General features: G+C 46.9%; 1 protein-coding gene across 1 annotated transcript in view; it reads right to left on the bottom strand.

Moving 5' to 3' along the window:
• Positions 1 to 5,967, bottom strand: part of LOC310888784 (uncharacterized protein) — a gene marked incomplete at its 3' end in the record, with an annotated part of 28,806 nt that extends 22,839 nt beyond the window's left edge. The window contains 2 exon segments of the mRNA XM_083815865.1: positions 4,709 to 4,931; positions 5,935 to 5,967.
• Between the last annotated feature and the right edge of the window lie 14,910 nt (positions 5,968 to 20,877).

Here is a 20,877-nt window from a genome sequence, read left to right as displayed (position 1 = left end):
AATGCTTTGGAGAAACTTTCTGAAAAGATCCACCAACTTGAAGAAAGATTATCTTCCCCTCCACCTGAACGAAACAGTGTCCACCAGCTAAAAGAGAATACTTTGGAGAAACTTTCTGAAAAGATCCACCAACTTGAAGAGAGATTATTTTCCTCCCCACCTGTACAAACCAGTGTCTCAGCTATTAGGGGTAAACGTTCATCTATGCAAGGAAGACAATATGGTGGGCACACACACCGCGCCACCCTGTGGTTTTACCTACGTGACCATGGAGAGGACATGAGAAAATGGGATGGAAAATCTACTGCGACCCTAGAGGCACGGGTACGTGAATTGCAAAGGAAAACAATCGGGAAAAAGGAATTCTCTGAAAAGTTTGCTGCTCCAACTTCCAGCAGGCAGTCCTTTAGACACAGAAACGAAGATTCTGACCAGGACTAAAGGGGCCCTGCCTCCAGCCAGGGGGAGGAAAGGGACAATCGAGTTTATTGGACTGTGTGGATTCGATGGCCTGGCACGTCAGACGCGCAGAAGTATAAGGCTTTGGTAGACACCGGTGCACAATGTACTGTAATGCCATCAAGCTATAAAGGGCCAGAGCCCATCTGTATTTATGGTGTGACGGGGGGATCCCAGCAGTTAACTGTATTGGAGGCTGAAGTGAGTCTAACCGGTAATGAGTGGCAAAAGCACCGTATTGTGACTGGCCCAGATGCTCCGTGCATCCTTGGCATAGACTATCTTAGAAGAGGATATTTCAAGGACCCAAAAGGGTTCCGCTGGGCTTTTGGCATAGCTGCCTTGGAGACAGAGGACATTAAACAGTTGTCTACCTTGCCTGGTCTCTCAGAGGACCCTTCTGTTGTGGGGTTGCTGAGGGTTGAAGAACAGCAAGTGCCGATCGCTACCACAACTGTGCACCGGCGGCAATATCGCACCAACCGAGACTCCCTGATTCCCATCCATAAGCTAATTCGTCAACTGGAGAGCCAAGGAGTGATCAGCAAGACTCATTCACCTTTTAATAGTCCCATATGGCCAGTGCGAAAGTCTAATGGTGAGTGGAGACTAACAGTGGACTATCGTGGCCTGAACGAAGTCACGCCACCGCTGAGTGCTGCAGTGCCGGACATGCTAGAACTCCAGTATGAACTGGAATCAAAGGCAGCCAAGTGGTATGCCACAATTGATATCGCTAATGCATTTTTCTCCATCCCTCTAGCAGCACAGTGCAGGCCACAGTTTGCTTTCACTTGGAGGGGAGTCCAATATACTTGGAATCGGCTGCCCCAGGGGTGGAAACACAGCCCTACCATTTGCCATGGACTGATCCAGTCTGCACTGGAGCAGGGGGAAGCTCCTGAACACCTGCAGTACATCGATGACATCATTGTGTGGGGTGACACTGCAGAAGAAGTTTTCGAGAAAGGGAAGAAAATAGTCCAAATCCTTCTAAAGGCCGGTTTTGCCATAAAACAGAATAAAGTTAAAGGACCTGCACGAGAGATCCAGTTTTTAGGAATAAAATGGCAAGATGGACGCCGTCAAATCCCAATGGATGTGATCAACAAGATAACAGCTATGTCTCCACCAACTAGCAAAAAAGAAACACAAACTTTCCTAGGTGTCGTGGGGTTTTGGAGAATGCACATTCCAAATTACAGTCTGATTGTAAACCCGCTCTACCAAGTAACCCGTAAGAAGAATGCTTTTGAATGGGGCCCTGAGCAACGACAAGCCTTTGAACAAATTAAGCAGGAAATAGTTCATGCAGTAGCCCTCGGGCCAGTCCGAACAGGACCAGATGTAAAGAATGTGCTCTACACCGCAGCCGGGGAGAATGGTCCCACCTGGAGCCTCTGGCAGAAAGAACCTGGGGAAACTCGAGGTCGACCCCTGGGGTTTTGGAGTCGGGGATACAGAGGATCTGAAGCCCGCTATACTCCAACTGAAAAGGAGATATTGGCAGCATATGAAGGAGTTCGATCTGCTTCGGAAGTGGTCGGTACTGAAGCGCAGCTCCTCCTGGCACCCCGACTGCCGGTACTAGGCTGGATGTTCAAAGGAAGGGTCCCCTCTACACATCATGCAACTGATGCTACATGGAGCAAGTGGGTTGCACTGATTACTCAGCGAGCTCGAATAGGAAATCCCAGTCGCCCAGGAATCTTGGAGGTGATTATGGACTGGCCAGAAGGCAAATACTTTGGGATATCATCAGAGGAGGAGGTGGTTCGTGCTGAAGAAGCCCCACTGTACAACAAGCTACTGGAAAATGAGAAGAAATATGCCTTGTTCACTGATGGGTCCTGTCGTATTGTGGGAAAGCATCGGAGATGGAAAGCTGCTGTATGGAGTCCTACACGACGAGTTGCAGAAGCTGCTGAGGGAGAAGGTGAATCGAGTCAGTTTGCAGAAGTGAAAGCCATTCAGCTGGCTTTAGATATTGCTGAACGAGAAAAGTGGCCAGTTCTCCATCTCTATACTGATTCATGGATGGTAGCAAATGCCCTGTGGGGGTGGTTACAGCAATGGAAGCAGAACAACTGGCAGCGCAGGGGCAAACCCATCTGTGCTGCGGCATTGTGGCAAGATATTGCTGCCCGGGTAGAGAACCTGGTTGTAAAGGTACGCCATGTAGATGCTCATGTGCCCAAGAATCGGGCTACTGAAGAACATCAAAACAACCAGCAGGTGGATCAGGCTGCTAAGATTGAAGTGGCTCAGGTGGACCTGGACTGGCAACATAAAGGTGAATTATTTATAGCCCGATGGGCCCATGACACCTCAGGCCATCAAGGTAGAGATGCAACCTACAGATGGGCTCGTGATCGAGGGGTGGACCTGACCATGGGCACTATAGCACAGGTTATTCATGATTGTGAAACATGTGCTGCAATCAAGCAAGCCAAACGGTCAAAACCTCTTTGGTATGGAGGACGATGGCTGAAATATAAATATGGAGAGGCCTGGCAGATTGATTACATCACACTCCCTCAAACCCGCAACGGCAAGCGCCACGTACTTACAATGGTGGAAGCAACCACCGGATGGCTGGAAACATATCCTGTGCCCCATGCCACCGCCCGGAACACTATCCTGGGCCTTGAAAAGCAAGTCTTATGGCGACATGGCACCCCAGAGAGAATTGAGTCAGACAACGGGACTCATTTCCGAAACAACCTTATAGACACTTGGGCCAAAGTAACATGGTATTGAGTGGGTGTATCACATCCCCTATCATGCACCAGCCTCTGGAAAAGTTGAACGATACAATGGACTGTTAAAGACTACACTGAAAGCAATGGGTGCTGGGACATTCAAAAATTGGAATACACATTTGGCAAAGGCCACCTGGTTAGTCAATACCAGGGGATCTGCCAACCGAGCTGGACCTGCCCAATCAAACCTGTTACGCACTGTAGAAGGGGATAAAGTTCCTGTAGTGCACGTAAGAAACATGCTGGGTAAAACAGTCTGGGCTACTCCTGCCTCAGGAAAAGGCAAACCCATTCGTGGAATTGCTTTTGCTCAGGGACCTGGATGCACTTGGTGGGTAATGCAAAAGAATGGGGAGGTCCGGTGTGTACCTCAAGGGGATTTGATACTGGGTGAGAATAGCCCATGAGTTGAATTGTAGTATGTTAATTATTATATAATAATGTATGTCATCACTACCATGATTGCTATATATCATAGATGAAAATGGTGATTAATTAGAATGTATTGGACAGAGTGTAACCTGAGCATGACATAAATGGTATGGAATAAGGGGTGGATATCTGTCCTGGTTCCAGTTAGGACAGAGTTAAGTAGCTCATAGTAGCTGGTAGGGTGCTATGTTTTGGATTAGGATGAGAAGAGCGCTGATAACATGCTGATGTTTTAATTGTTGCAGAGCAGTGTTTACACCAGGCCAAGGACTTTTCGGCTTCTCGCTCTGTCCTGCCAGCGAGCAGGCTGGGGGTGCAGCAGGAGCTGGGAGGGGACAGACCCAGGACAGCTGACCCAAACTGGCCAAAGGGGTATTCCATACCATCTGACGTCATGCTAAACAATATATAGGGGTGGCTGGCCGGGGTGGGGGGCCGGCTGCTCGGGAATAGGCTGGGCATCGGTCAGCGGGTGGTGAGCAATTGCACTGTGCATCACTTGTTTTCTTACACATTATTATTGTTAATACTATTATCATTATCACTATTATTATTATTATTGTTATTATTATATTCCTTATATTCCTTATATTATTATATTCCTGTCTTAATAAACTGTCTTTATCTCAACTCACCGGCTTCACTTTCCCATTTCTCTCCCCCATCCCAGAGAGGGAGGGGGGAGGGTGAGCGAACGGCTGTGTGGTGTTTAGCTGCCAGCCGGGTTAAACCACAACATGGTACCAGAACAACCTATTAGTAAGTTTCCTGGCCTTCAAAAGTTAAGGAAAATGTACAGTCAAGAATAAATGACCTCACAGTTGAGTATATCTTTACGACGTAATTCACTGAACTGCAGGCTCTGGTGCAATACATAGCCTTACGGGTTTTTCCTGGTTAACAGTTAAGTCCCATTGTTAGCAAAACATATCATTCCTTCCCATTAGAAGCCTTTCAGAGCCATTTTGCTGCCCTCCTCTGCTAGCACAGCACCTTTAGGTTCTGCTGTGGAAAACCAATGGAAAAAGAAAAGCTGCCCAGAAAGCAGTACCCACCTGATGGCCATATGCTTCCGATAATCCAGGTCATAATTTTGTAGGGAGTCAGCACAGGATTCCTGCAAGACTCCTTGTTGCTGCAGGTGTGATGGTACAGCGAACTAGTGCACAGAGGCATTGGGCTGCGCAGTCATGTGGTACGGGGGAGGAATGCTGTTACTGGTCTCACTGCGATAGTCACTATCTCTATCTTCCACAGCACTGTCAGCATCTTCAAAGGCTAAGAAACAGAAGTAGTTAAGGGCACGGTTCTTTAAAGTTGCTTCACTGGGACAGTGAAGCTGATTTAGTTTTTAAAAAGCTACAAAAAAAAGGCTATGTCTGCAAAGTATGTACATCCACCTGGTAACTGGTTATAAACTCGGGTTCCCTCAGTACATACCAAGAAACTCCAGCAATTGCCGCCTCACCTTCCCTTCCCACCTCCTATCATAGGAGTTTTCTCTTTAGTCTTTTCTGATAGGCAGATTAAGACATTTTTATTAAAAATAAAAAAAAAACCAGAGCAGAACAAATTAAACAAATCAAAAACAACTCAACATCAAAACTTTCAGGTTCTTTACTACTGCCAAAATGAATATTTAGATGTTGGGGAAAAACATATTTCCTTATGTGAAGGGATGAAAGACAGGGACTCCTGAAGGCTCCCGAACAGGAGACCTTTATTGCCCTTTTTCACCACTACATACACTTTCCCTGTAGCCCCATGCACTGTCCACGCGCCCGAATCTGTCATACAATTGGTTAGAGACCCTCAGACGCGCCTCAAGCCAGCCAGCAATTGGCCACTGCCCAAAGCTCATCTTTATCACTGCAGCCAAGTTAATTTATCTCGACCTTGCTCAAGTTTTTGTTTCTACCGCTTATTTCCTCATTACATCTAATTCAGGGACGTGTGAAACAGCGCAAAGCCAGAATTCCTTTTCCACACGTATGGAAAGGAGCTCTTTCTTGGAAACTTTTATTCCTTTTTATTCCTTTTCTTGTAGTTTAACCCGGCCAGCAGCTAAACACCACACAGCCGTTCGCTCACCCTCCCCCCTCCCTCTCTGGGATGGGGGAGAGAAACGGGAAAGTGAAGCCGGTGAGTTGAGATAAAGACAGTTTATTAAGACAGGAATATAATAATATAAATAATAATTATAATTATAATAATAATAATGATAATAGTATTACTAATAATAATGTGTACGAAACAAGTGATGCACAATGCAATTGCTCACCACCCGCTGACCGATACCCAGTCTATCCCCGAGCAGCCGACCCCCCACCCCGGCCAGCCACCCCTATATATTGTTCAGCATGACGTCAGATGGTATGGAATACCCCTTTGGCCAGTTTGGGTCAGCTGTCCTGGGTCTGTCCCCTCCCAGCTCCTGCTGCACCCCCAGCCTGCTCGCTGGCAGGACAGAGTGAGAAGCCGAAAAGTCCTTGGTCTGGTGTAAGCACTGCTCTGCAGCAATTAAAACATCAGCGTGTTATCAGCGCTCTTCTCATCCTAATCCAAAACATAGCACCCTACCAGCTACTAGGAGGAAAATTAACTCTGTCCTAACTGAAACCAGGACACCTTTTTATTCCTTTGTATTTCTTTTAGCTGTAATACCTTCTCTCCTCTCACCAGCCTTAACCACTGTTCTAATGTTTTGGATTTTTCATTTAAAATGTGTTGTTGTTGTTGTTTTTTTGGCAAAGGTATTAGTTTAAGCTAAGAGAAACTAATGAAAAACTAAGAAATTCAAGGCAGTTGTGAGAAAAATCTCAATTTTCTTCAGACAGGCTCTTCTGTGAAGCTATTTTATTCACGATTGCAATGGCGGGCGTCTTGTCAATCAGGAGCGCATTTTAGTAAACAAATCATAACCTTTTATTCCCTATTACCCGACGCCTGATCTCCTCCCCTGTTTCCTCATTGGCTGAGTACCAGAGGTTCGCAAGCTACTCGACGCTCCTCTATACCATATATGTACAATTTTTCTTTTTTTCAACCCTTTACTTTCTCCTTTCTTATGTTTTGAGAACTTGTGATCTTTGTTTTACTGTTCTCACACTGCTCATCCTGTTTTTCTCAAGCTTCCATCTTATTTTGGAACAGTGAGGCCTTCTATTGTCCACTTATCTACTTAGCATTTCTCCTTGTTATGACTACACAACTACCTTGGAATACAGAAAATTAGTTCTCTACTGCAAAAACACAACTTTGTTTCTCACAATTCCCCCCTCTTCTTTTCTTACTCCTATTGTTGTTTTTGCACCTCTTCACATACCGCAGTCTTGAGTTTTCCAACATTAAGGTGCAATATTCTTCTTCGGATGTCACAGGAGATGACAGATACACAATGCCATTATTATTACGATACCAACAAATAGTTGTTTGAGCTAATTCTATTCAGGTAATCACGAAATTAGTTTCTCCCAAATGTTTCTAAATTCCCAGGAACTGTCATCTTGAGCTACTCTATGTAGCATCTTGTTTGTTTTTTTTTTCCCAAATATTTTTGAGATCAGTCAAATTCATCCCATTTGATCTACATATATACAGCAACTAGTAATACTTACAGTGCACGCTCCTCCTTATGAGGTTATTAATAAGTCTAATACTATTTGATTCTAGAGTACTATTTTTGCAAACTTATCTAACTTATTTTCTAGATCTTCAATATATTTACAATATTTTTGTATTTTGAGATATTTACAATAGCTTTTTCTAATTCACTCACCCTTAACCAAGGTAAAAACCACCTTGCAAAACTGTGAAATGCTAGAGAATTTTACTAGAGGATTATCTGGAGTCCGCTTAATGCTGCGTGTGGTCTCAAGGGGCTTTGGCTTTGTGGGTGTCCTGGTTCCAGTTAGGACAGAGTTAATTTTCCCTCATAGTAGCTGGTAGGGTGCTATGTTTTGGATTAGGATGAGAAGAGCGCTGATAACATGCTGATGTTTTAATTGTTGCAGAGCAGTGTTTACACCAGGCCAAGGACTTTTCGGCTTCTCGCTCTGTCCTGCCAGCGAGCAGGCTGGGGGTGCAGCAGGAGCTGGGAGGGGACAGACCCAGGACAGCTGACCCAAACTGGCCAAAGGGGTATTCCATACCATCTGACGTCATGCTAAACAATATATAGGGGTGGCTGGCCGGGGTGGGGGGGCCGGCTGCTCGGGAATAGGCTGGGCATCGGTCAGCGGGTGGTGAGCAATTGCATTATGCATCACTTGTTTTCTTACACATTATTATTGTTAATACTATTATCATTATCACTATTATTATTATTATTGTTATTATTATATTCCTTATATTCCTTATATTATTATATTCCTGTCTTAATAAACTTTCTTTATCTCAACTCACCGGCTTCACTTTCCCGTTTCTCTCCCCCATCCCAGAGAGGGAGGGGGGAGGGTGAGCGAACGGCTGTGTGGTGTTTAGATGCCAGCCGGGTTAAACCACAACAGTGGGTCTTCAATAATAGTTACATTTGGAATTACTGCCTCTAGGGTGCAAGCTCCCTTCCATCCTAGGGGCAACACCTTCCTGGCTTTATTGCCACATAGCCAGTACCACCCCTTGCCATTTGGGACAGGCCATCTGGTTACAGGATTCTCATGTTGTATCTGGTGTGCATTACGTATATTAGCATTCCCGTGGCTACCATATTCAGTACAGTATGGATTATTCCCTATTTCATGGATATTTCCACACCCAGGGTCAGTAATACTGCCCCCTGAGTTTCTATCAATGTTGTTTAAAAGGCACCTTTGATAACACAGTATATTGTAGCCAGGACTATGTGTAGGGAGCTCAACTTCAAAATCTATTCCTTCCCGGGACTGAGTATGATCTGTCCTTTTTAGAAATCTAGAGAATCCAGACACAGTTGCTGCTGGAAATAGCAATCAGGGACAAGGCCTTTTCAGTCTTTCTAGGCATCTGGGTGCAAATCCAACAATTATTTCGAGATAGAACTCCAGAGATGTTCTGGATTAATTGGAAATGCTGATTTTTCCCTCCATCCTATCACTAATCTATGGAGAATAGGTATTACTAAGATAAACTTAAAATACACCATTTCTATGTATATGTACACTCCTATAATAATTAAGAAATAATAATTAAGAAAAACAATAAAAATCACAAACTAATAAGGATTCTTCTGGTGGGGATTAAATACCCCCCTTTCTTTTTCTCCCACTTCCAGAGAGTGTTCCCTGGAAACACTCCAGTTCTGTGTAATTCAGTCCCTTTTACTCATTAATTCTTTAAGAATTCTTCTAAGGAGAAATTAAAGGTTTACAATAGATAGTTTTAACAGTTTTAACCTTAAAAGTCTTTGTTAATGCAGTCTCTCAGGTATCAGGGTTAACTGATGCTTTTACCCAGGTATGAGTCCACCCTTTCTCAGCCGTTCTTCCTGTCGTCTCAGTTGTCAGGAGCACTTGGAACAGTCCGTCCCACTCAGGTTGCAGTTTCAGTTCTCTCCATGTTCACATCAGATCCCAATCTCCTTCTCGGAATGAATGGATCAGGGCTTCCAAGGGTGGGGTTTGAGCTAACAGTCCACGGCTCCTGAGAGATGACAAAGAGGATGACAGCCCGAGTATATGGTTCTTAAGAAAAGCATCTTTTGTCTCAATTTGAGGTAATTCATTCCTTTTGTCCATGTACAGCAACCCAAATAATATTTCATACGGTGAAACTCCCACATCTTTTCTTGGTGCAGTTTGAATTCGGAGAGGTGCCAAAGGTAAGCACTTCATTTGGGGAAGCTGAGTGTCCAGAACTTAGTCAATTGCTTCCTTACTGTCTGATCCTCTCCACCCTTCCAGAAGAGGAAGGATGCCAAGGAGTGTGAAATTTCCACTTAATTCCTAGAGTCCACATTAGCCCTTGCAATATTTCTGACATAAAGTGATTTCCTTGATCAGAGTCGATATTTTCAACAATTCCATACCTGGGAGTTATTTGTTTGTGAATGTTTATTTTATTGTGAATTACTTTAGTTACTATGTTCACAGTAGCAGATACTGAAGGGAAAGCTTCCACCCACCCTGACAAATGATTGACCAAGACTAATAAGTATTTAAATCTACCTACTCTAAGGAGGGACTACTCAGACCAGGGAAGAGGTGGAAGAGAGTGGATGGGGGAAGGTGTCCCCAGCTTGTTTCTTTGTTTCTCACTACTCCAGCCCATCAGCAATAGGTAATAAATTTTATTGATCTTCCTATGCTAAGTCTGTTTTGCCCGTAACAATAATTGTAGAGTGATCCCCACTGAGGTACACTTGAGGAGCCCTTGAGGTACACTTTTTCATTTATCAGGGAACTAGCATTCTGAGAAGCCCCGACTCCCCTATTCTGAATTTATAACAACAATCTCTCCTCCTTCTTCCACTCCGGATACTCCTATTTGAAGTGGCTGGCCTGGCCACACTTAAAACATCTTCTCAAAGCCTGTCCCTGCTAGGATTTAGGCTGCAACACAGGTAGCTTTCCTTGCCTGCCATTCCTTTGTCTCTCTTCCTCTCCTTTCCATCCTGGGCCCTCTTTCTCCGACCCTCTGCCTCACTACCCAGTACGCTGTGAATACCATTTGTTTTGCTCTCTGCTTTTCCTTCTCATCTCCCCTCCTGGCATGCACCTTCATACTACCCACACTGTTCACTCCATCCCCCCACCTTCTGGAGCTTTTTCTGCATATCTGGCCAGGCTTTAATCACAAAATGAACTTTCAAGAGCCCTTGGGCTACCGGGTCCTCAGGATTCATCCACGAGTACTTTCTAATTCTGACCCCGAGTCTCTCATATGATTTCTATGTTGTGGGTTGTTATTATTTCAGCTGGATAAGCGGATATTTCTGCTCTATCGGAGTTACTCTCGGTCTGGGGGGGGTGTTAGTTCTTTCCCATTCTTGCATAGATGCCTGGCAAATCATTCCCCTCCTAAACATTCTTCTCCAGGGAATAACATACTCAAGACTGACGTTTCCCCCCAAGGAATACAAATTAGGCCTTAGAAACGGATTTGACTGTTCTGCTAGGCCCTCAATTAAAGATTTCCATTTCCTTCTTAAAACTCCTAACCTCTCTGCTGGTAAGGGGGGAGTGGCACCGGCCCCGCGTCGGCCCTGCACGGCCCCGAGGTCCCACCAGGACCCCCCCACGTCCGCTCCTGCCGCTCCGCGCTCCCCGGCGCGACTTCTCCAGGGACAGCATCAATTGCAGTCCCTGTCCCCTCCTGGAGCAGCTGCCGCTGCCTCCGGTGCAATATTAGGATTATAGGGAGCATAACTTGATTCCTCCTCCAAAAACGGAACCTTATTGTTTACATATAAATTTCAAGCCTGAATTTTCATCAGACCCGTATTTTGGCCAAAATACTGAAGTTCCTTTTATTAGCTTTTTAGGCCAGACAATTATACAATATCAAACCATTTTTTAATTATATATTTTTTAATCTTTTTCCCTAGTTTTTGGGTTGTTTTTCCAAATCCTTATCATTCTCTCCAAAGGGCTATCTTTAGGCACAATCCCGGGGTCTCCACCCCCACCCTGCTGACTCTTGGAACCCTTAATCCCCATCTCTTCCGGACATGCTGCTGTGGACTTGACCACCCACAGGGTACCACACGCCTTCACCTAGGATTAGGACAGAGGTGGGGTGTACTGCCGAGCACCTCACTTCACCGTGCTCGGGGTACCGTACACCTAAGGGCCCAAACCCCCGAGACTCTCTTTCGCTCGTCTCTCTTTCGCTTCTTCCCTCTCCAGCCGAGGGGACTTCGTTTGTCCCCTTGTGGGACTACAGAACCTCGCGGATCGGGACTCCACACTCGCTTCGCACTGAAAGTGCGTCTCATTCACACTCCACACAAGAGTCTCCCCGAACCCAACCCGAGGCAAGATACGGTAAAGTTTCCCTTACCTCGGTCCGTGAACGGCTTCCAGGTCTGGGTTATCAGCAGTAATCCCCGTGCCTGTTCCCGATCCGGGCTGAACTATCTCTGGGCTGTGTCTGTGTGTTTCAGTGCTGGCCTCCCTTCTCCCCAGAGCTTCGCAGATCCTGTCTTCAGATTAACAGTCTCGGTCCTTTGCCGGCCATACCGAGACAACCCACCACCCCCGACGGGACCGCTGAAATCAGTGGGGTGCACCTTCCTGTCTGTGGTGGCAAGAAATCTTTGGCAGGCGACAAGACCCCGGACGAGCCCCCAAATTGGGAGAAACATCTCAAATAATTTTCTTCAGACAGGCTCTTCTGTGAAGCTATTTTATTCGCGATTGCAATGAATCACAGAGTCACAGAATCGTCTAGGTTGGAAGAGACCTCCAAGATCATCTAGTCCAACCTCTGTCCTAACACTAAGACTTCCACTAAACCATATCACTAAGGGCTACATCTAAACGTCTGTTAAAGACCTCCAGGGATGGTGACTCAACCACATCCCTGGGCAGCCCATTCCAATGCCTAACAACCCTTTCGGTAAAGAAGTACTTCCTAACATCCAACCTAAACCTCCCCTGGCACAACTTTAGCCCATTCCCCCTCGTCCTGTCACCAGGCACGTGGGAGAATAGACCAACCCCCACCTCCCTACAGCCTCCTTTAAGGTACCTCTAGAGCGCGATAAGGTCTCCCCTGAGCCTCCTCTTCTCCAGGCTGAACAATCCCATCTCCCTCAGCCGCTCCTCTTAAGACTTGTTCTCCAGACCCCTCACCAGCTTCGTTGCCCTTCTCTGGACTCTCTCGAGCACCTCCATGTCCTTCTTGTAGTGAGGGGCCCAAAACTGAACACAGTACTCGAGGTGCGGCCTCACCAGAGCCGAGTACAGGGGGACAATCACTTCCCTAGACCTGGTGGCCACACTGCTGCTTATACAGGCCAGGATGCTGTTGGCCTTCTTGGCCACCTGATCACACTGCTGGCTCATATTCAGCTGCCTATCAACCAGTATTCCCAGGTCCCTCTCGGCCAGGCAGCTTTCCAACCACTCATCTCCCAGCCTGTAGCGCTGCTTGGGGTTGTTGTGCCCCAGATGCAGAACCCGACACTTGGCCTTGTTGAACTTCATACAGTTGGCCTCAGCCCATCGGTCCAGCCTATCCAGATCCTCCTGCAGAGCCTTCCTACCCTCAGGCAGATCAACACACGCACCTAACTTGGTGTCATCTGCAAACTTACTGAGGGTGCACTCGATCCCCTCATCCAGATCATCGATAAAGATATTAAAGAGGACTGGCCCCAGCACTGAGCCCTGGGGGACTCCACTAGTGACCGGCCTCCAACTGGATTTAACTCCATTCACCACAACTCTTTGGGTCCGGCTATCCAGCCAGTTTTTAACCCAACGAAGCGTACGCCAGTCCAAGCCACGAGCAGCCAGTTTCTTCAGGAGAATGCTGTGGGAAACGGTGTCAAAAGCCTTACTGAAATCAAGGTAGACCACATCCACAGTCCTTCCCTCATCCACCAAGCGCGTCACTTTGTCATAGAAGGAGATCAGGTTCGTCAAGCAGGACCTTCCTGTCATAAACCCATGCTGACTGGGCCTGATCGCCTGCTTGCCCTGCAAGTGCCGCGTGATGACACTCAAGACAATCTGCTCCATGAACTTCCCTGGCACTGACGGCAAACTAACAGGCCTGTAGTTCCCCGGGTCTACCCTCCGGCCCTTCTTGTAGATGGGCGTCACATTTGCTAGCCTCCAGTCGACTGGGACCTCCCCTGATAGCCAGGACTGCTGATAAATGATGGAAAGCGGCTTGGCCAGCTCCTCCGCCAGTTCTCTCAGTACCCTCGGGTGGATCCCATCCGGCCCCATCGACTTGCGCACATCCAAGTGCTGTAGCAGGTCACCAACCATTTCCTCGTGGATGGTGAGGGCCACATCCTGCTCCCCATCCCCTTCCACCAGCTCAGGGTACTGGGTATCCAGAGAACAACTGGTCTTGCTGCTAAAAGACTGAGGCAAAGAAGGCACTAAGCACCTCAGCCTTTTCCTCATCCCTTGTAACTAAATTTCCCCCTGCATCCAGTAAAGGATGGAGATTCTCCTTAGTCCTCCTTTTGGTGTTGATGTATTTATAAAAACATTTTCTGTTACCTTTAACAGCAGTAGCCAGATTGAGCTCCAGATGAGCTTTGGCCTCTCTAATTTTGTCCCTGCACAGCCTCACAACATCCTTATAGTCCTCCTGAGTGGCCCGCCCTCTTTTCCAAAGGTCATAAAGTCTCTCTTTTTTTCTAAGCTCTAGCTACAACTCTCTGTTCAGCCAGGCCGGTCTTCTTCCACACCGGCTTGTCTTTGGGCACATGGGGACAGACCGCTCCTGAGCCTTTAAGACTTGCTTCTTGAAGAGTGCCCAGCCTTCCTGGACTCCTCTGCCCTTCAGAACTGCCTCCCAAAGGACTCTGCCAACCAGTGTCCTGAACAGCTCAAAGTCTGCCCTCCGGAAGTCCAAGACAGCGGTTTTACTGATCCTCCTCCTGACTTCGCCAACAATAGAGAACTCTACTGTCCTGGTTTCAGTTAGGACAGAGTTAATTTTCCTTAGGATTAGGATGAGAAGAGCGCTGATAACATGCTGATGTTTTAATTGCTGCAGAGCAGTGCTTACACCAAGCCAAGGACTTTTCAGCTTCTCGCTCTGTCCTGCCAGCGAGCAGGCTGGGGGTGCAGCAGGAGCTGGGAGGGGACAGACCCAGAACAGCTGACCCAAACTGGCCAAAGGGGTATTCCATACCATCTAACGCCATGCTAAACAATATATAGGGGTGGCTGGCCGGGGTGGGGGGGCCGGCTGCTCGGGGATAGGCTGGGCATCGGTCAGCGGGTGGTGAGCAATTGCATTGTGCATCACTTGTTTCGTACACATTATTATTAGTAATACTATTATCACTATTATTATTATTGTTATTATTATTTTCCTGTCTTAATAAACTGTCTTTATCTCAACTCACAGGCTTCACTTTCCCGTTTCTCTCCCCCATCCCAGAGAGGGAGGGGGGAGGGTGAGCGAACGGCTGTGTGGTGTTTAGATGCCGGCCGGGTTAAACCACAACAGTCCTTTTGGCGCCCAACGTGGGGCACGAAGGGTTGAGATATCAACAGATTTGACCTGAGTGTGTTAAACTAAAATTGGTATAAGTATTGGACCTGCTTAATAGTTGCTAGTCACAATGTTGATTGCCTTAATCTCCAGTCTGCTGTGCCTGTTTTCCAAATTGAGTTTTATAGCACGTTACTTTCTGTATGTGCTCCCTGTCGTGCTGTTTATCCTTTCCGGGCCCTGGTTTAAGATCGTTATGGTACTGTGCGGTGTAACAATGGCTTATGAAATGATGAGATTTCTGGACATGACTCTAACCTGGTATTTGTACTCAGCGCTGTCGTCGACTCTATACTTTGGAAACCATATCTCGGAAACTATTAGCAATTACACCTATTGCCTGTTTTCGTCAGGGAGCGAGTCTGTGGAGGGGACAGGGGAAGATATTTTTTCCTACCTGTTCACTCTCCCTTTCTCCTTCACCACCCTCTTATCCCCCGAGCTAGTTAAGATAGTTCTCCAAGATGTTGAATATCCTTGGGATACTCAGACCAGCATGTTCTTGTTGTTATGCCTCCTGAATGCGCTTAAGGTTTTGTGGAGGGTTAAACAACTACTTAGGAATCTCATCCGGAGATCTGTCTTGAGGCGGGATAGTTGCGAGTGGCAGGGAGTGTGGGAGGATATGGGCAGGTTTCTAGAGCAGTGGTCACCTCCAGTGTTTTGGACATTCACCCTGAAAAACTGCAAAATCCTAAAAAGCTGGCAGAATGCTTGAAAAAAAGGTGTCATGACTCTGGCAGTTCCAAAGTGACACAAATCACTGTAGCGTGCTGGGGTCTGGCTTGTGCCTATCGAGCTGCAATTGATGCTACTATCAACCTAGTGACAGACCCCGCAGCCGCTCCAGCTCCCGCAGCCGTTCCAGTTCCTGCTCCTGCAGCCGCTCCAGTTCCAGCTCCCGCAGCCACTCCAGCTCCTGCAGCCATTCCAGTTCCTGTGGGTGGGTCAGAGAAGCGAGCTGTAGCAGTGCAAGTTGCCCCTGTAGAGGGTATTCCAACCCCTGTGGCAGACCCTGTGGCTGGGTCAGAGAAGCGAGCTGTAGCAGTGCAAGTTGCCCCTGCAGAGGGTATTCCAACCCCTGTGGCAGACCCTGTGGCTGGGTCAGAGAAACGAGCTGTAGCAGTGCAAGTTGCCCCTGTAGACAAGGTGAAAAAATGGTATAGAGACTCAGGTCGTTTAGAACGCAGACAGTCTTCTGCTAGGTCTAGGTATAGAGAAGACGAGGCTGGGCCATCACAGGTGCAGGAGGATGAAGATGTCGAAAAATCAACAGTAACTACCCGGACTCTATACCAGCGTGAGCTACGAGATGTGCGAAAAGATTTTGGTCGCTGTATAGGCGAGCAGCTTGTCACCTGGCTGCTCCGGTGCTGGGACACCGGAGCCAATTGTGTGGAATTAGAGGGCAGGGAAGCCAGGCGGCTGGGATCCCTTGCTAGAGACGCAGGCATTGACAAAGCAATTGGAGATGGAGCACGATCTCGCAGCCTCTGGAGGCGTCTCCTGTCAGCTGTGCAGGAAAGGTATCCCTTCAAGGAAGAACTTGTATGTCTACCAGGCAAGTGGACCACTATGGAGAAGGGAATTCAGTACCTGAGGGAATTAGCCGTACGGGAGGTGATTTATAAGGACCTAGACGACACACAAATATCCACAGATCCAGATGAAGTCCAGTGTAGACGACCCACGTGGCGGAAGTTTGTACGGAGTGCACCATCATCATATGCCAGCTCATTGGCAACAATGGCCTGGAAAGAGGATGAGGAACCCACAGTGAATGAAGTGGCTAAACAACTCCATCAGTACGAAGAAAGTCTCTCCTCTTCCCTACAGGCCTGCGTCTCAGCTGTGGAGAAACTTTCTGAAGAGGTCCACCAACTTAAAGAGAGTTTATTTTCCTCCCCACCTGTACAAACCAGTGTCTCAGCTATTAGGGGTAAACGTTCATCCGTGCAAGGAAGATGATATGGTGGGTACACACACCGCGCCACCTTGTGGTTTTACCTACGTGACCATGGAGAGGACATGAGAAAAAGGAATGGAAAATCTACTGCGATCCTAGAGGCACGGGTACGTGAGTTGCAAAAGAAAACAATCGGAAAAAAGGGGTTCTCTGAAAAGTTTGCTGCTCCAACTTCCAGCAGGCAGTCCTTTAAACACAGAAACGAAGATTCCGACCAGGACTAGAGGGGCCCTGCCTCCAGCCAGGGGGAGGAAAGGGGCAATCGAGTTTATTGGACTGTGTGGATTCGATGGCCTGGCACGTCAGATGCACAGAAGTATAAGGCTTTGGTAGACACCGGTGCACAATGTACTGTAATGCCATCAAGCTATAAAGGGCCAGAGCCCATCTGTATTTATGGTGTGACGGGGGGATCCCAGCAGTTAACTGTATTGGAGGCTGACGTGAGTCTAACTGGAATTGAGTGGCAAAAGCACCGTATTGTGACTGGCCCGGATGCTCCGTGCATCCTTGGCATAGACTATCTTAGAAGAGGATATTTCAAGGCATCGGTCAGCGGGTGCTGAGCAGGCTGCGCAGAGAAGCTGTGGATGCCCCATCCCTGGCAGTGCTCAAGGCCAGGCTGGATGGGGCTTTGGGCAACCTGGGCTGGTGGAAGGTGTCCTGTCCATGGCAGGGGGTTGGAATTACATGGTCTTTAAGATGCCTTTCAATCCAACCCATTCTATGATTTGTGGCGTTTTATTTAGGCTGGATAAGAGGAGGCTGAGGGGAAATCTCATCACTCTCTACAACTACATGGAAGGAGGCTGCAGCAAGGAGGTCCCTTTTCTCAGGTGACACGTAATAGGATGTGAGAAAATGGTCTCAAGTTGCTTCAGGGAGGTTTAGATTGGATATCACGAAGAATTTCTTCACAGAGGGGGTGGTCAAGCATTGGAACAAGCTGCCCAGGGAAGTGCTGGAGTCCCCCTCCCTGGAGGTATTTAAGAGAGCTGTGGATGTGGCACCAAGGGACATGGTTTAGTGGCAGGACTCAGTAGGTCAGACTGATGATTGGACTTAATAATCTTGAAGGTCTTTTCCAACCTAAATGATTCAGTGATTCTATGTTTGGATGTTGCTACTCAATACAGCCAAGCTAAGAACTGTCCACCTGTGCTGTCACTGCTCTGCCTCCCAACTGCTTGCTTCTTGGGAGCTTGACATTTATATGATTGAACCGACAAACCTGAAATAAACTTTCCTTCCTGAAGCACACACCTCAGGTGCTGCTCCAAAAGCAAACGAGGGCCATAAAACAAGAGAGATGGGAGCATTGCTCTGATGGTAACACTGTACTGACCCAGGTGAACTTGCTCAGAGGCAAAAGCTTCCCACTTCTGGCAGAGGTAAACCAACTGCTGCTGGATTGGGTAATGTGCTCACTAAGCCCCATGTGCATCTCTTGCTGCAGACACTATATAAAAACCGTAGTTCCACTCAAAAACAACAGCACCAGCTTTGCATTCCACAAGACAAACACCATGATTCCCCCACCTAACAGCAGTGTCCAGGTCAAGTTCAGGTAAAAGAACTTGAGTGTCGAGGATTTAGTAAACTTAGTTCACTTTGTCTTACAAAGCTACAGAAACAAAACCAGATGCAGTACCAGTGAGACATTCATTCACTACAGTAAAAAAAAAATCCACCATTCTAAAAGATAATGGGAAATCTCTGGCTGCATGTCAGGACTACGAGAACCATAGCAAATCAGAGGTGCCAACTGCACCAGAAGCCTTGGGAGAGCTGGAACTGGTTCTGCTGCTCATGGCAGGGACTGTCAGCCCCTCAACTGCAGCAGGGGAGCTGGAAAACACATTCATGGGCACCAGGCCAATGGCAGAAAACATCAACATGCAAGCCTTGAAAGATATGTATGAAGTCTGAGCAAGAAGAGCTCCTGCATAGGATCACAGTGCTGAGGCCCTGAGCATACTAACAGGTCTTAATCACCCTGACCAACCTCATCAGGGGCCTCCACCCCCACTTTCTTCCCTTGGCCCAGGAGCTATGGCCCTTCAGTCCTCACCTAAGCTGTGTTGCAAATGTGCTAATATCCAGCTGAACCACAGCTGCACCCATGCCTGCCCATGGACCCCATCAATCTGGACCCAACCCGCAGACTTCCCAGATCCACCTCAGCCTTGCCACTAAGGACCTGACTGGCAATTGCAGGATTACCTCGACCATTACTAGACATAATCCTGAGCCTGACCCGCTAACTTCTGCTCCCTGCTTGACCTTGGAGCTGCCTCATTACTACAAGCTTGTCTGATGACTTGTCTCTCAGCAGCTTGATAATAAATGTCAGTGCTGCCATCCCACAAGCACCCCACAACCGCAAAGCACCATACTTACAACATGAAGTCCTGTTCCCAGCACGGTTGGTCACCTCGCACTGCTACTGTTGTGCTCTTCACATTTTGCACTTTCAGGGTCACATATATATTGAATTTATCTGGGGAATAAGAGACAAAAAGTTTTCTTCTTCAGTATACCATTTCATCACATAAGCACAACATCTCAAGGTTTCCAGTACATACACTGAATCCCAGGGGGACCAAAACCAAAAGCCCAGGTGGGAAGACATCAGTGGATTAAAGATCCAAAAGTTCAAGATGCTTTCCATCTTCCATTAAAGTTTCAACCACCTTTTTTTTTTTTTTTTAAGAGACAAATTCATAAAAACAGACAACTAAGCACTTGCAATAAGTCAGGGACAAAGGAAAGAGTATAAAGTCCTGAAGAACACTGCCACTTTGAGCGATTGCTTCCTGAAATGCAGATGAGAGGAAAAGACAGTCCAAAGGAACAGGGCCCATCACATGGACCGTGCAGAGCTAAAAACAAAACTTGCAAGAGATAAAAGCCAGAAGTTGTTGGGCTGATCATACTATCTCTTCCCTTCTGACCTAACTACTTTCCTAGTTCCTATCTGATTTTCTATCTATGAGTCATGTCCCCCCCCCAAAAAAAAAAAAAAAAAGAAAACACTTTACAGATGACTCAGGCAGAAAGAAAAAAAGTGATTTATGTTGAGTGTGCTAAAACTGATCTGTATTGGTTAAACCAGCTGACCTAGATAAATTGTGTTATGCTCACATTTTGACAAGACAGGGTTTGTTCAGATGTTTTGTTTTTCCTTTTAAATATGAAGAAAAAGTCCAGAAGAGCTTTTTTTCCTAGTTGCTACTACCTCTTTGCCAATAACACCAAAAGCAGTCAAGCACAGACAGACATGAAGTCTGAATATCAGCATCTAAGAACAAACAAACTCCCTTTTAAGATGAGTTACCAACTCAGACCTCTGAGTTTCATCAAATCCAGAACAAGACATCTACTAAGTAGGTAGAAAGCAGTGTACAAATTTTAATACTTGGATGTTCTGCTGTACCTATTCTCAGTTTACATCAGATCACAGCCCATTTTAATACTGCCAAAATTGACATTGCTGTGAGCTACTTTAGCCTGTCCCAGCACCTAGCTTCAAATATCCTAAACGGACAGGTAGGAAAGGGGAACTTCATGATCCAGAAACTCAAGCAGGAGTCACTGAAAGTTGGATTCCCTCATGTATAGCTACACTGATTTGCATCCTCCTGGAAGGCTGGGCTTGCTAGTGAAGCCATACACTTCATTTGAGCTACATCTAGAATACAGAAGAAGTATTTTGCAGCCCTGAGAAGGGTTCTTAGATGGAAAAAGGATAAGGTACGTACTACCCCCTTCTAGTCTGTGCGTTCAGTTTTCCTTCCCTGGAAACACAAAAAAAAAAAAAAAAACCACAAGGATCGAAGATGCACTGAATCCAAGCAGACACACACCAGTTCTGCCTGGTGGACATTTTCAGATCTTGTTTTGAACAGGAAAGGAGGGGAAGGACGAGAGGGAAGGGCAGGGTGGGATGGGAAATGGTGACAGTAGAGGAAATATTTCCTCAGCCATCACCTGTGCGGATGAGGTGAACAGGGAGTAGACATTTCTTTCTCAACACCGTGACACCAGGTCACATCCTCAGGCTGCCCAGACTCTTGGGGTGACTTTTGTCACTCA

The sequence above is a fragment of the Anser anser genome, assembly GCF_964211835.1.
Source record: "Anser anser genome assembly, chromosome: W".
In the NCBI taxonomy this organism is placed as follows: Eukaryota; Metazoa; Chordata; class Aves; order Anseriformes; family Anatidae; genus Anser; species Anser anser.
The sequence above is the reverse complement of the archived record's forward strand: the minus strand, read 5'-3'. Positions and strand labels throughout refer to the sequence as shown.